At 52.0% G+C, this 11,662-nt stretch overlaps 1 long non-coding RNA gene across 2 annotated transcripts; it reads left to right on the top strand.

Moving 5' to 3' along the window:
• The first annotated feature begins 1,364 nt into the window (after window positions 1-1,364).
• On the top strand, window positions 1,365-2,735 carry LOC127919186 (uncharacterized). 2 transcript variants are annotated; one of them, XR_008102134.1, is made up of 4 exons: window positions 1,365-1,447; window positions 1,503-1,691; window positions 1,809-1,934; window positions 1,985-2,735. It is a non-coding gene; the product is annotated as an uncharacterized LOC127919186 (long non-coding RNA). The 2 variants fall into 2 exon arrangements; XR_008102135.1 differs by having other exon boundaries at window positions 1,382-1,447; window positions 1,566-1,691.
• The last annotated feature ends 8,927 nt before the right edge of the window (window positions 2,736-11,662 follow it).

Raw genomic sequence — 11,662 nt, 5'->3', positions numbered from 1 at the left:
CAATGCAACTGTCATCATCACATGCTAATGCTGTCATGCAGACAGTTTAGGCCTACACATGCAATGGGTAAACATGGGTAATTGCATGGTTACAGACTATATGAAATGCAGTCTATTCACTCTCTTTCATATGCATATCTCCTGCTGTGGTCCAATTATTTCATCCATTTGATTTGGGATTAAGTGATCACCATACCAAAGTATTGCTCTCACCTTTCCCCATTGTCATTAAGGACCATGTGAGATGAATGCTGTGTTGTGTGTGTGCCTGTTTACATGATGATAGACAGTGGACATTATCTGGGGTTGAAGCACTGTGTTTCCTGTGTAGATCTGTGTGTCCCATGGACTTCTCACCAGCAGACTACAGCTTGGCAACTGGATATGCTGTTTACCATGGTGTACTGCAGCACTTCTGCCCATGAGGATAGATGCTCACAACTCATTATGAGTCCTCTGTGTCACTTTGAATGGTTTGTCATTTCTAAGCTGTTTAGACTGTTTACTCTGCGTCCCTGGGAGCTCTGGTCTGCACATAACGTACATGGTTTAAGACTCTCTCTCTTTCTTTCTCTTTTTCTCTCTCTCTTTCTCTCTCTTCTCTCTCTCTCTCTCTCTCTCTCTCTCTCTCTCTCTCTCTCTCTCTCTCTCTCTCTCTCTCTTTCTCTCTCAAGATGCCTCCTCAGCCCTTAAAAAGCATCTCCTCTCCTCACCCTCCATCCCTCTCTTTCTCCACCTCTAGTTCCTTAGCAGTAAAGAATTGAGTCTATTGTTGAGGTCCGGGGACAGAGACCCCACTATATGCCTGCCTGTATACACCACAGAGGGCAGAGCAGCACCCCCCCATCCACCCCTCCAACCCCCCTGCAACCCCTCCCCCATTAAAATCTTCCCCAAACAAGAGCCCTTTCTCCTCTGAAGAGGGACCCTCTGTCCAACACCAAGTGACTCTCATGGAGGCCATAGGCAGTGGGACACTTGCCTCCACAAAAGGAGCTGGAGTGTCAAATAAACTCAGTCAGAGCCCCCGACACACAATCATTCCTTTATCAGGGCACCGAGAGGGGACACAGAGACAGACTTTGTGTCAACGAGCGGACCTTGACAAAACACTGGGTGTTTTTAATGTAGTTTTTATTCCGCTCCCTTCGATTGAGCCTCGTCTTCTTCCGGGAGGGATGTGTGTCGGGGCTCTGTTTACGGGACCCGTCTCACACCCGGCATCTGTCCTGCACACGGCTAGGCTGTCATGGACCTGTGTGGTGCAGGCCTGGAGAGGTACACTGTCTGCACAGCACAACAGAGCACCACACTCCCCAGGCAGGTCTGGAGAGGTACACTGTCTGCACAGCACAACAGAGCATCCCCAGGCAGGCCTGGAGAGGTACACTGTCTGCACAGCACAACAGAGCCCAACACACCACACTCCCCAGGCAGGCCTGGAGAGGTACACTGTCTGCACAGCACAACAGTCCCCAGGGTACACTGTCAGGCCTGGAGAGGTACACTGTCTGCACAGCACAACAGAGCCCAACACACCACACTCCCCAGGCAGGTCTGGAGAGGTACACTGTCTGCACAGCACAACAGAGCCCAACACACCACACTCCCCAGGCAGGCCTGGAGAGGTACACTGTCTGCACAGCACAACAGAGCCCAACACACCACACTCCCCAGGCAGGCCTGGAGAGGTACACTGTCTGCACAGCACACAGAGCCACACACCACACTCCCCAGGCAGGCCTGGAGAGGTACACTGTCTGCACAGCACAACAGAGCACCCACACTCCCCAGGCAGGTCTGGAGAGGTACACTGTCTGCACAGCACAACAGAGCCCAACACACCACACTCCCCAGGCAGGTCTGGAGAGGTACACTGTCTGCACAGCACAACAGAGCCCAACACACCACACTCCCCAGGCAGGCCTGGAGAGGTACACTGTCTGCACAGCACAGAGCCCAACACACAGGCAGGCCTGGAGAGGTACACTGTCTGCACAGCACAACAGAGCCCAACACACCACACTCCCCAGGCAGGCCTGGAGAGGTACACTGTCTGCACAGCACAACAGAGCACCACACTCCCCAGGCAGGCCTGGAGAGGTACACTGTCTGCACAGCACAACAGAGCACCACACTCCCCAGGCAGGCCTGCCTATCACAACACAGAACATTTCAGGAAATCATATTTTAGATTGTTGAGTTTTTTGGACTCAGCTTATAGCTGCTTAAAATGAGTCTGCGAGCAGTAAATGAGGAAGCAGCTTTCTTGCAGAGTTGAAGGAGCTGGCTACAGTGTGATACGATAGGGTTGTGGTGAACCACAGCGGTGAGAGGCATCCACAACAGGGTCAGACTCGGTTAACAAGTCGACATTTACTTCACTGATGTTTTGCTACAAGTCATTCTCTCATTACTGAAAGTCTGAGGTATTTTGGCAACACAACCTCCAAGCCAAATGGAGACGTTTGCCATAACTGCAGGCAACATATATTATGGAGTTTATTTTACTTATGGAGTGTGGCATTTTCTGTAGATTTTTCTGTATTTCTTGGCCTCATTGCAAAGCCTAACCCTCTAAATAGGATCAACAGTTGTAACATGGTAATATCTAGACATACAGTATCCATTTATAACGCTGCTGTGAGAGATTTCTACACAAAGTCCTGCCAGATTATTTTACACTGAAACATTGAGAGGACAGGAAATCGCTCTCAGAAACGTTGACACTTGGTTCGTCAGAAAGGACGGACACTCCCCTGTCGCCGTCTTGGTGTTTCTGTAGCGTTTGTCTTGTTCTGTATGTAAAAGCCTTTGATGCGCTGCGGTCATGGGACATTACCTCAGTTTGCACAACACTCGGGGAACGTTCAGACAACAGGGAGTTGTGTACTCTGTACTCTACTCTACTCACAGACCTGTATCTGCCTCAGTGACAAAGTGTTTGTCTATTCACAAAGCGAATCAAAGGAGTGCTGATCTAGGATCAGGTTCCCCCTGTCAATATAATCTTATTGTAGTAGCACTCCAACGTTGAGACACTTTGTGGATATTAGCCCAGACAGGCGGCCTGCAAGAGGGAGTGTGATCGTCCTGCAACGCTGAGGGAACATTCAGACAACATTGCTGCCCTGGGCCTAGTTTACCCTGTTGTACCTGCTTCAATGACAGAGCCAGAGCCAGACACGTGCTCCAGACAGGACCCGAAGCCTGATAAATAATACAGGCCTGCAGGAGGGGCTGTCATAGTCCAACAACACCCAGGGAACATTCACCAAACGTTAGGAACCATTGGGTGTGTGTAATCTACTCACAGGGCACTACGGGTCTCGTGACAGAATCCGTGCACCAGGACCTGCCGTGTGCTGGCGTGCCCATACAGACCTGCAGCAGGAGGAGTGTCATAGTCCCCGTGATGAATGGTGTTTGAAGGTGAACAGAACATGCTGCTGCGGTGGAGCAGAGGGTTAATGGTGTGTTTACAGGCTTAGGCTCAGTGGGGATTTATCATGTCCAAACTGACTGAAGTTTCACCTTGGGTAGTGCACTGTGCTGTCTCTGGTCTGCTAACTGTGTGTGTGTGTGTGTGTGTGTGTGTGTGTGTGTGTGTGTGTGTGTGTGTGTGTGTGTGTGTGTGTGTGTGTGTGTGTGTGTGTGTGTGTGTGTGTGTGTGTGTGTGTGGCACCCTGGTGGACATGACCTCCAGGTGAACATTAGAGTGGAGGATGTCATGGCCTTCTGAATTGACTGAAGGGAAATTGAATAGGAGATGAGTGATTAATTTATGACATAATTGTGCATGTTCATAGTAAATGTGTGGTTTGTACATCTTGACTTAATATAAAGACGGACTCTGGTTTCCCACGGACCCTGGAAACTAACTGCTCTGTGAGGAAATACTTTTATTCCCATTGACATCATCAACCATACCAGAAATAACTGTCCCATGACTTCAAAAACCTTGTGTGTGTGTGTGTGTTTAGAATGGCTCTAAAGTTGGTTCTGACCAAGAGAACTGTCACTTATTAGTGGTGCAGGAACAATGGGGAGCTTGTCTCTGGGGTGGGAGGGGGCCGGTGTTGGAGGGGGCCAGTCGGAGCCAGGGGAGCTAGGGGAGGGTGGCCTGAGATTGGGCAGCGCAGCTCCAAGCTCCCTCCGACCAAGAACAAGCCCCTGTCTGATGGAGGGAACTGCTGACCCTTCCTGAGAAAAATGGCACCTTTGTTCGGAGGTGTATATGTTTGTGTGTGTCTGTCTGTGTGTGAGTGGGGGGAGGGAGGGAGAAAGTGTGTGTCTGTGTGTGAGTGGGGGAGGGAGGGAGAAAGTCTGTGTGTGTGTGGGGGGGAGGGAGGGAGAAAGTGTGTGTCTGTGTGTGAGTGGGGGAGGGAGGGAGAAAGTGTGTGTCTGTGTGTGAGTGGGGGAGGGAGGGAGAAAGTGTGTGTCTGTGTGTGAGTGGGGGGAGGGAGGGAGAAAGTGTGTGTCTGTGTGTGAGTGGGGGAGGGAGGGAGAAAGTGTGTGTCTGTGTGTGAGTGGGGGGGGGAGGGAGAAAGTGTGTGTCTGTGTGTGAGTGGGGGGAGGGAGGGAGAAAGTGTGTGTCTGTGTGTGAGTGGGGGGAGGGAGGGAGAAAGTGTGTGTCTGTGTGTGAGTGGGGGGAGAAAGTGTGTGTCTGTGTGTGAGTGGGGGGAGGAAGTGTGTGTCTGTGTGTGAGTGGGGGAGGGAGGGAGAAAGTGTGTGTCTGTGTGTGAGTGGGGGGGAGAAAGTGTGTGTCTGTGTGCGAGTGGGGGGAAAGAAAGTGTGTCTGTGTGTAAGTGGGGGGAGGGAGGGAGAAAGTGTGTGTCTGTGTGAGTGGGGGGAGGGAGGGAGAAAGTGTGTGTCTGTGTGAGTGGGTGGGAGGGAGGGAGAAAGTGTGTGTCTGTGTGTGAGTGGGGGGATGGAGGGAGAAAGTGTGTGTCTGTGTGTGAGTGGGGGGAGGGAGGGAGAAAGTGTGTGTCTGTGTGAGTGGGGGGAGGGAGGGAGAAAGTGTGTGTCTGTGTGTGAGTGGGGGGAGGGAGGGAGAAAGTGTGTGTCTGTGTGTGAGTGGGGGGGGAGGGAGAAAGTGTGTGTCTGTGTGTGAGTGGGGGGGGAAGTGTGTGTCTGTGTGTGAGTGGGGGGGAGGGAGTGTGTGTCTGTGTGTGAGTGGGGGGAGGGAGGGAGCAAGTGTGTGTCTGTGTGTGAGTGGGGGAGGGAGGGAGAAAGTGTGTGTCTGTGTGAGTGGGGGGAGGGAGGGAGAAAGTGTGTGTCTGTGTGTGAGTGGGGGGGGAGAAAGTGTGTGTCTGTGTGAGTGGGGGGGATGGAGGGAGAAAGTGTGTGTCTGTGTGTGAGTGGGGGAGGGAGGGAGAAAGTGTGTGTCTGTGTGTGAGTGGGGGAGGGAGGGAGAAAGTGTGTGTCTGTGTGTGAGTGGGGGAGGGAGGGAGAAAGTGGGTGTCTGTGTGTGAGTGGGGGGAGGGAGGGAGAAAGTGTGTGTCTGTGTGTGAGTGGGGGGAGGGAGGGAGAAAGTGTGTGTCTGTGTGTGAGTGGGGGGAGGGAGGGAGAAAGTGTGTGTCTGTGTGTGAGTGGGGGAGGGAGGGAGAAAGTGTGTGTCTGTGTGTGAGTGGGGGGGGGGGGGGGAGAAAGTGTGTGTCTGTGTGTGAGTGGGTGGGAGGGAGGGAGAAAGTGTGTGTCTGTGTGTGAGTGGGGGGAGGGAGGGAGAAAGTGTGTGTCTGTGTGTGAGTGGGGGGAGGGAGAAAGTGTGTGTCTGTGTGTGAGGGGGGAGGGAGGGAGAAGGTGTGTGTCTATGTGTGAGTGGGGGGAGAAAGTGTGTGTCTGTGTGTGAGTGGGGGGAGGGAGGGAGAAAGTGTGTGTCTGTGTGTGAGTGGGGGGTGAGAAAGTGTGTGTCTGTGTGTGAGTGGGGGAGGGAGGGAGAAAGTGTGTGTCTGTGTGTGAGTGGGGGGGGAAGTGTGTGTCTGTGTGTGAGTGGGGGGAGGGAGGGAGAAAGTGTGTGTCTGTGTGTGAGTGGGGGGGGGGGGGGAGAAAGTGTGTGTCTGATTCAAGATGGTTTTTCTCAGCGCTTTGGGGATTTTTCCTCCGTTGGTGATTCTCTCCTGTTGTCCTGTTAGTCTACTACCACCCACTGTCCTCTCCCTCTAATGTTAGTCTACCACCACCCACTGTCCTCTCCCTCTAATGTTAGTCTACCACCACCCACTGTCCTCTCCCCTCTAATGTTAGTCTACCACCACCCACTGTCCTCTCCCTCTAATGTTAGTCTACTACCACCCACTGTCCTCTCCCTCTAATGTTAGTCTACCACCACCCACTGTCCTCTCCCTCCTCTAATGTTAGTCTACCACCACCCACTGTCCTCTCCCTCTAATGTTAGTCTACCACCACCCACTGTCCTCTCCCTAATGTTAGTCTACTACCACCCACTGTCCTCTCCCTCTAATGTTAGTCTACCACCACCCACTGTCCTCTCCCTCTAATGTTAGTCTACCACCACCCACTGTCCTCTCCTCTCCCCTCTAATGTTAGTCTACCACCACCCACTGTCCTCTCCCTCTAATGTTAGTCTACCACCACCCACTGTCCTCTCCCCCTCTAATGTTAGTCTACCACCACCCACTGTCCTCTCCCTCTAATGTTAGTCTACTACCACCCACTGTCCTCTCCCTCTAATGTTAGTCTACCACCACCCACTGTCCTCTCCCCTCTAATGTTAGTCTACTACCACCCACTGTCCTCTCCCTCTAATGTTAGTCTACTACCCCACTGTCCCACTGTCCTCTCCCCTCTAATGTTAGTCTACCACCACCCACTGTCCCCTCCCCTCTAATGTTAGTCTACCACCACCCACTGTCCTCTCCCTCTAATGTTAGTCTACTACCACCACCCACTGTCCTCTCCCTCTAATGTTAGTCTACCACCACCCACTGTCCTCTCCCTCTAATGTTAGTCTACCACCACCCACTGTCCTCCCTCCCTCCAATGTCTAATGTTAGTCTACTACCACCCACTGTCCTCTCCCTCTAATGTTAGTCTACCACCACCCACTGTCCTCTCCCTCTAATGTTAGTCTACCACCACCCACTGTCCTCTCCCTCTAATGTTAGTCTACCACCACCCACTGTCCTCTCCCTCTAATGTTAGTCTACCACCACCCACTGTCCTCTCCCTCTAATGTTAGTCTAGTCTACCACCACCCACTGTCCTCTCCCTCTAATGTTAGTCTACCACCACCCACTGTCCTCTCCCTCTAATGTTAGTCTACCACCACCCACTGTCCTCTCCCTCTAATGTTAGTCTACCACCACCCACTGTCCTCTCCCTCTAATGTTAGTCTACCACCACCCACTGTCCTGTCTCCCCTCTAATGTTAGTCTACCACCACCCACTGTCCTCTCCCTCTAATGTTAGTCTACCACCACCCACTGTCCTCTCCCTCTAATGTTAGTCTACCACCACCCACTGTCCTCTCCCCTCTAATGTTAGTCTACCACCCACTGTCCTCTCCCTCTAATGTTAGTCTACCACCACCCACTGTCCTCTCCCTCTAATGTTAGTCTACCACCACCCACTGTCCTCTCCCTCTAATGTTAGTCTACCACCACCCACTGTCCTCTCCCTCTGTTAGTCTACTACCACCCACTGTCCTCTCCCTCTAATGTTAGTCTACCACCACCCACTGTCCTCTCCCTCTAATGTTAGTCTACCACCACCCACTGTCCTCTCCCTCTAATGTTAGTCTACCACCACCCACTGTCCTCTCCCTCTAATGTTAGTCTACCACCACCCACTGTCCTCTCCCTCTAATGTTAGTCTACCACCACCCACTGTCCTCTCCCTCTAATGTTAGTCTACTACCACCCACTGTCCTCTCCCTCTAATGTTAGTCTACCACCACCCACTGTCCTCTCCCTCTAATGTTAGTCTACCACCACCCACTGTCCTCTCCCTCTAATGTTAGTCTACCACCACCCACTGTCCTCTCCCTCTAATGTTAGTCTACCACCACCCACTGTCCTCTCCCTAATGTTAGTCTACCACCACCCACTGTCCTCTCCCTCTAATGTTAGTCTACCCACCCACTGTCCTCTCCCCTACCACCACCCACTGTCCTCTCCCTCTAATGTTAGTCTACCACCACCCACTGTCCTCTCCCTCTAATGTTAGTCTACCACCACCCACTGTCCTCTCCCTCTAATGTTAGTCTACCACCACCCACTGTCCTCTCCCTCTAATGTTAGTCTACCACCACCCACTGTCCTCTCCCTCTAATGTTAGTCTACCACCACCCACTGTCCTCTCCCTCTAATGTTAGTCTACTACCACCCACTGTCCTAATGTTAGTCTACCACCACCCACTGTCCTCTCCCTCTGTTAGTCTACTACCACCCACTGTCCTCTCCCTCTCTACCACCACCCACTGTCCTCTCCCTCTAATGTTAGTCTACCACCACCCACTGTCCTCTCCCCTCTAATGTTAGTCTAATGTTAATGTTACTACCACCACCCACTGTCCTCTCCCTCTAATGTTAGTCTACTACCACCCACTGTCCTCTCCCTCTAATGTTAGTCTACCACCACCCACTGTCCTCTCCCTCTAATGTTAGTCTACCACCACCCACTGTCCTCTCCCTCTAATGTTAGTCTACTACCACCCACTGTCCTCTGTCCCTCTAATGTTAGTCTACCACCACCCACTGTCCTCTCCCTCTAATGTTAGTCTACCACCACCCACTGTCCTCTCCCTAATGTTAGTCTACCACCACCCACTGTCCTAGTCTACTACCACCCACTGTCCTCTCCCTAATGTTAGTCTACCACCACCCACTGTCCTCTCCCTCTAATGTTAGTCTACCACCACCCACTGTCCTCTCCCTCTAATGTTAGTCTACCACCACCCACTGTCCTCTCCCTCTAATGTTAGTCTACCACCACCCACTGTCCTCTCCCTCTAATGTTAGTCTACCACCACCCACTGTCCTCTCCCTCTAATGTTAGTCTACCACCACCCACTGTCCTCTCCCCTCTAATGTTAGTCTACCACCACCCACTGTCCTCTCCCTCTAATGTTAGTCTACTACCACCCACTGTCCTCTCCCCTCTAATGTTAGTCTACTACCACCCACTGTCCTCTCCCTCTAATGTTAGTCTACCACCACCCACTGTCCTCTCCCTCTAATGTTAGTCTACCACCACCCACTGTCCTCTCCCTCTAATGTTAGTCTACCACCACCCACTGTCCTCTCCCTCTCTGTTAGTCTACCACCACCCACTGTCCTCTCCCTCTAATGTTAGTCTACCACCACCCACTGTCCTCTCCCTCTAATGTTAGTCTACCACCACCCACTGTCCTCTCCCTCTAATGTTAGTCTACCACCACCCACTGTCCTCTCCCCTCTAATGTTAGTCTACCACCACCCACTGTCCTCTCCCTCTAATGTTAGTCTACCACCACCCACTGTCCTCTCCCTCTATGTTAGTCTACCACCACCCACTGTCCTCTCCCTCTAATGTTAGTCTACTACCACCCACTGTCCTCTCCCTCTAATGTTAGTCTACCACCACCCACTGTCCTCTCCCTCTAATGTTAGTCTACCACCACCCACTGTCCTCTCCCCTCTAATGTTAGTCTACCCACCCACTGTCCTCTCCCTCTAATGTTAGTCTACCACCACCCACTGTCCTCTCCCTCTAATGTTAGTCTACCACCACCCACTGTCCTCTCCCTCTAATGTTAGTCTACCACCACCCACTGTCCTCTCTAATGTTAGTCTACCACCACCCACTGTCCTCTCCCTCTAATGTTAGTCTACCACCACCCACTGTCCTCTCCCTCTAATGTTAGTCTACCACCACCCACTGTCCTCTCCCCTCTATGTTAGTCTACCACCACCCACTGTCCTCTCCCTCTAATGTTAGTCTACCACCACCCACTGTCCTCTCCCTCTAATGTTAATGTTAGTCTACCACCACCCACTGTCCTCTCCCTCTAATGTTAGTCTACCACCACCCACTGTCCTCTCCCCTCTAATGTTAGTCTACCACCACCCACTGTCCTCTCCCTCTAATGTTAGTCTACCACCACCCACTGTCCTCTCCCTCTAATGTTAGTCTACCACCACCCACTGTCCTCTCCCTCTAATGTTAGTCTACCACCACCCACTGTCCTCTCCCACCACCCACTCCTCTCCCCTCTAATGTTAGTCTACCACCACCCACTGTCCTCTCCCTCTAATGTTAGTCTACCACCACCCACTGTCCTCTCCCTCTAATGTTAGTCTACCACCACCCACTGTCCTCTCCCCTCTAATGTTAGTCTACCACCACCCACTGTCCTCTCCCTCTAATGTTAGTCTACCACCACCCACTGTCCTCTCCCTCTAATGTTAGTCTACCACCACCCACTGTCCTCTCCCTCTAATGTTAATGTTAGTCTACTACCACCCACTGTCCTCTCCCTCTAATGTTAGTCTACTACCACCCACTGTCCTCTCCCTCTAATGTTAGTCTACCACCACCCACTGTCCTCTCCCTCTAATGTTAGTCTACCACCACCCACTGTCCTCTCCCTCTAATGTTAGTCTACCACCACCCACTGTCCTCTCCCTCTAATGTTAGTCTACCACCACCCACTGTCCTCTCCCTCTAATGTTAGTCTCCCCACCCACTCCTAATGTTAGTCTACCACCACCCACTGTCCTCTCCCCTCTAATGTTAGTCTACCACCACCCACTGTCCTCTCCCTCTAATGTTAGTCTACCACCACCCACTGTCCTCTCCCTCTAATGTTAGTCTACCACCACCCACTGTCCTCCACCCACTCCTCTCCTCTAATGTTAGTCTACCACCACCCACTGTCCTCTCCCCTGTCTCTAATGTTAGTCTACCACCACCCACTGTCCTCTCCCTCTAATGTTAGTCTACCACCACCCACTGTCCTCTCCTCTAATGTTAGTCTAGTCTAATGTTAGTCTACACCACCCACTGTCCTCTCCCTCTAATGTTAGTCTACCACCACCCACTGTCCTCTCCCTCTAATGTTAGTCTACCACCACCCACTGTCCTCTCCCTCTAATGTTAGTCTACCACCACCCACTGTCCTCTCCCTCTAATGTTAGTCTACCACCACCCACTGTCCTCTCCCTCTAATGTTAGTCTACCACCACCCACTGTCCTCTCCCTCTAATGTTAGTCTACCACCACCCACTGTCCTCTCCCTCTAATGTTAGTCTACCACCACCCACTGTCCTCTCCCTCTAATGTTAGTCTACCACCACCCACTGTCCTCTCCCCTCTAATGTTAGTCTACCACCACCCACTGTCCTCTCCCTCTAATGTTAGTCTACCACCACCCACTGTCCTCTCCCCTCTAATGTTAGTCTACCACCACCCACTGTCCTCTCCCTCTAATGTTAGTCTACCACCACCCACTGTCCTCTCCCTCTAATGTTAGTCTACCACCACCCACTGTCCTCTCCCTCTAATGTTAGTCTACCACCACCCACTGTCCTCTCCCCTCTAATGTTAGTCTACCACCACCCACTGTCCTCTCCCCTCTAATGTTAGTCTACCACCACCCACTGTCCTCTCCCTCTAATGTTAGTCTACCACCACCCACTGTCCTCTCCCTCTAATGTTAGTC

The sequence above is a fragment of the Oncorhynchus keta genome, unplaced genomic scaffold (assembly GCF_023373465.1).
Source record: "Oncorhynchus keta strain PuntledgeMale-10-30-2019 unplaced genomic scaffold, Oket_V2 Un_contig_15975_pilon_pilon, whole genome shotgun sequence".
Lineage (NCBI taxonomy): Eukaryota > Metazoa > Chordata > Actinopteri > Salmoniformes > Salmonidae > Oncorhynchus > Oncorhynchus keta.
This window is presented reverse-complemented; position numbering and strand designations above follow the sequence as displayed.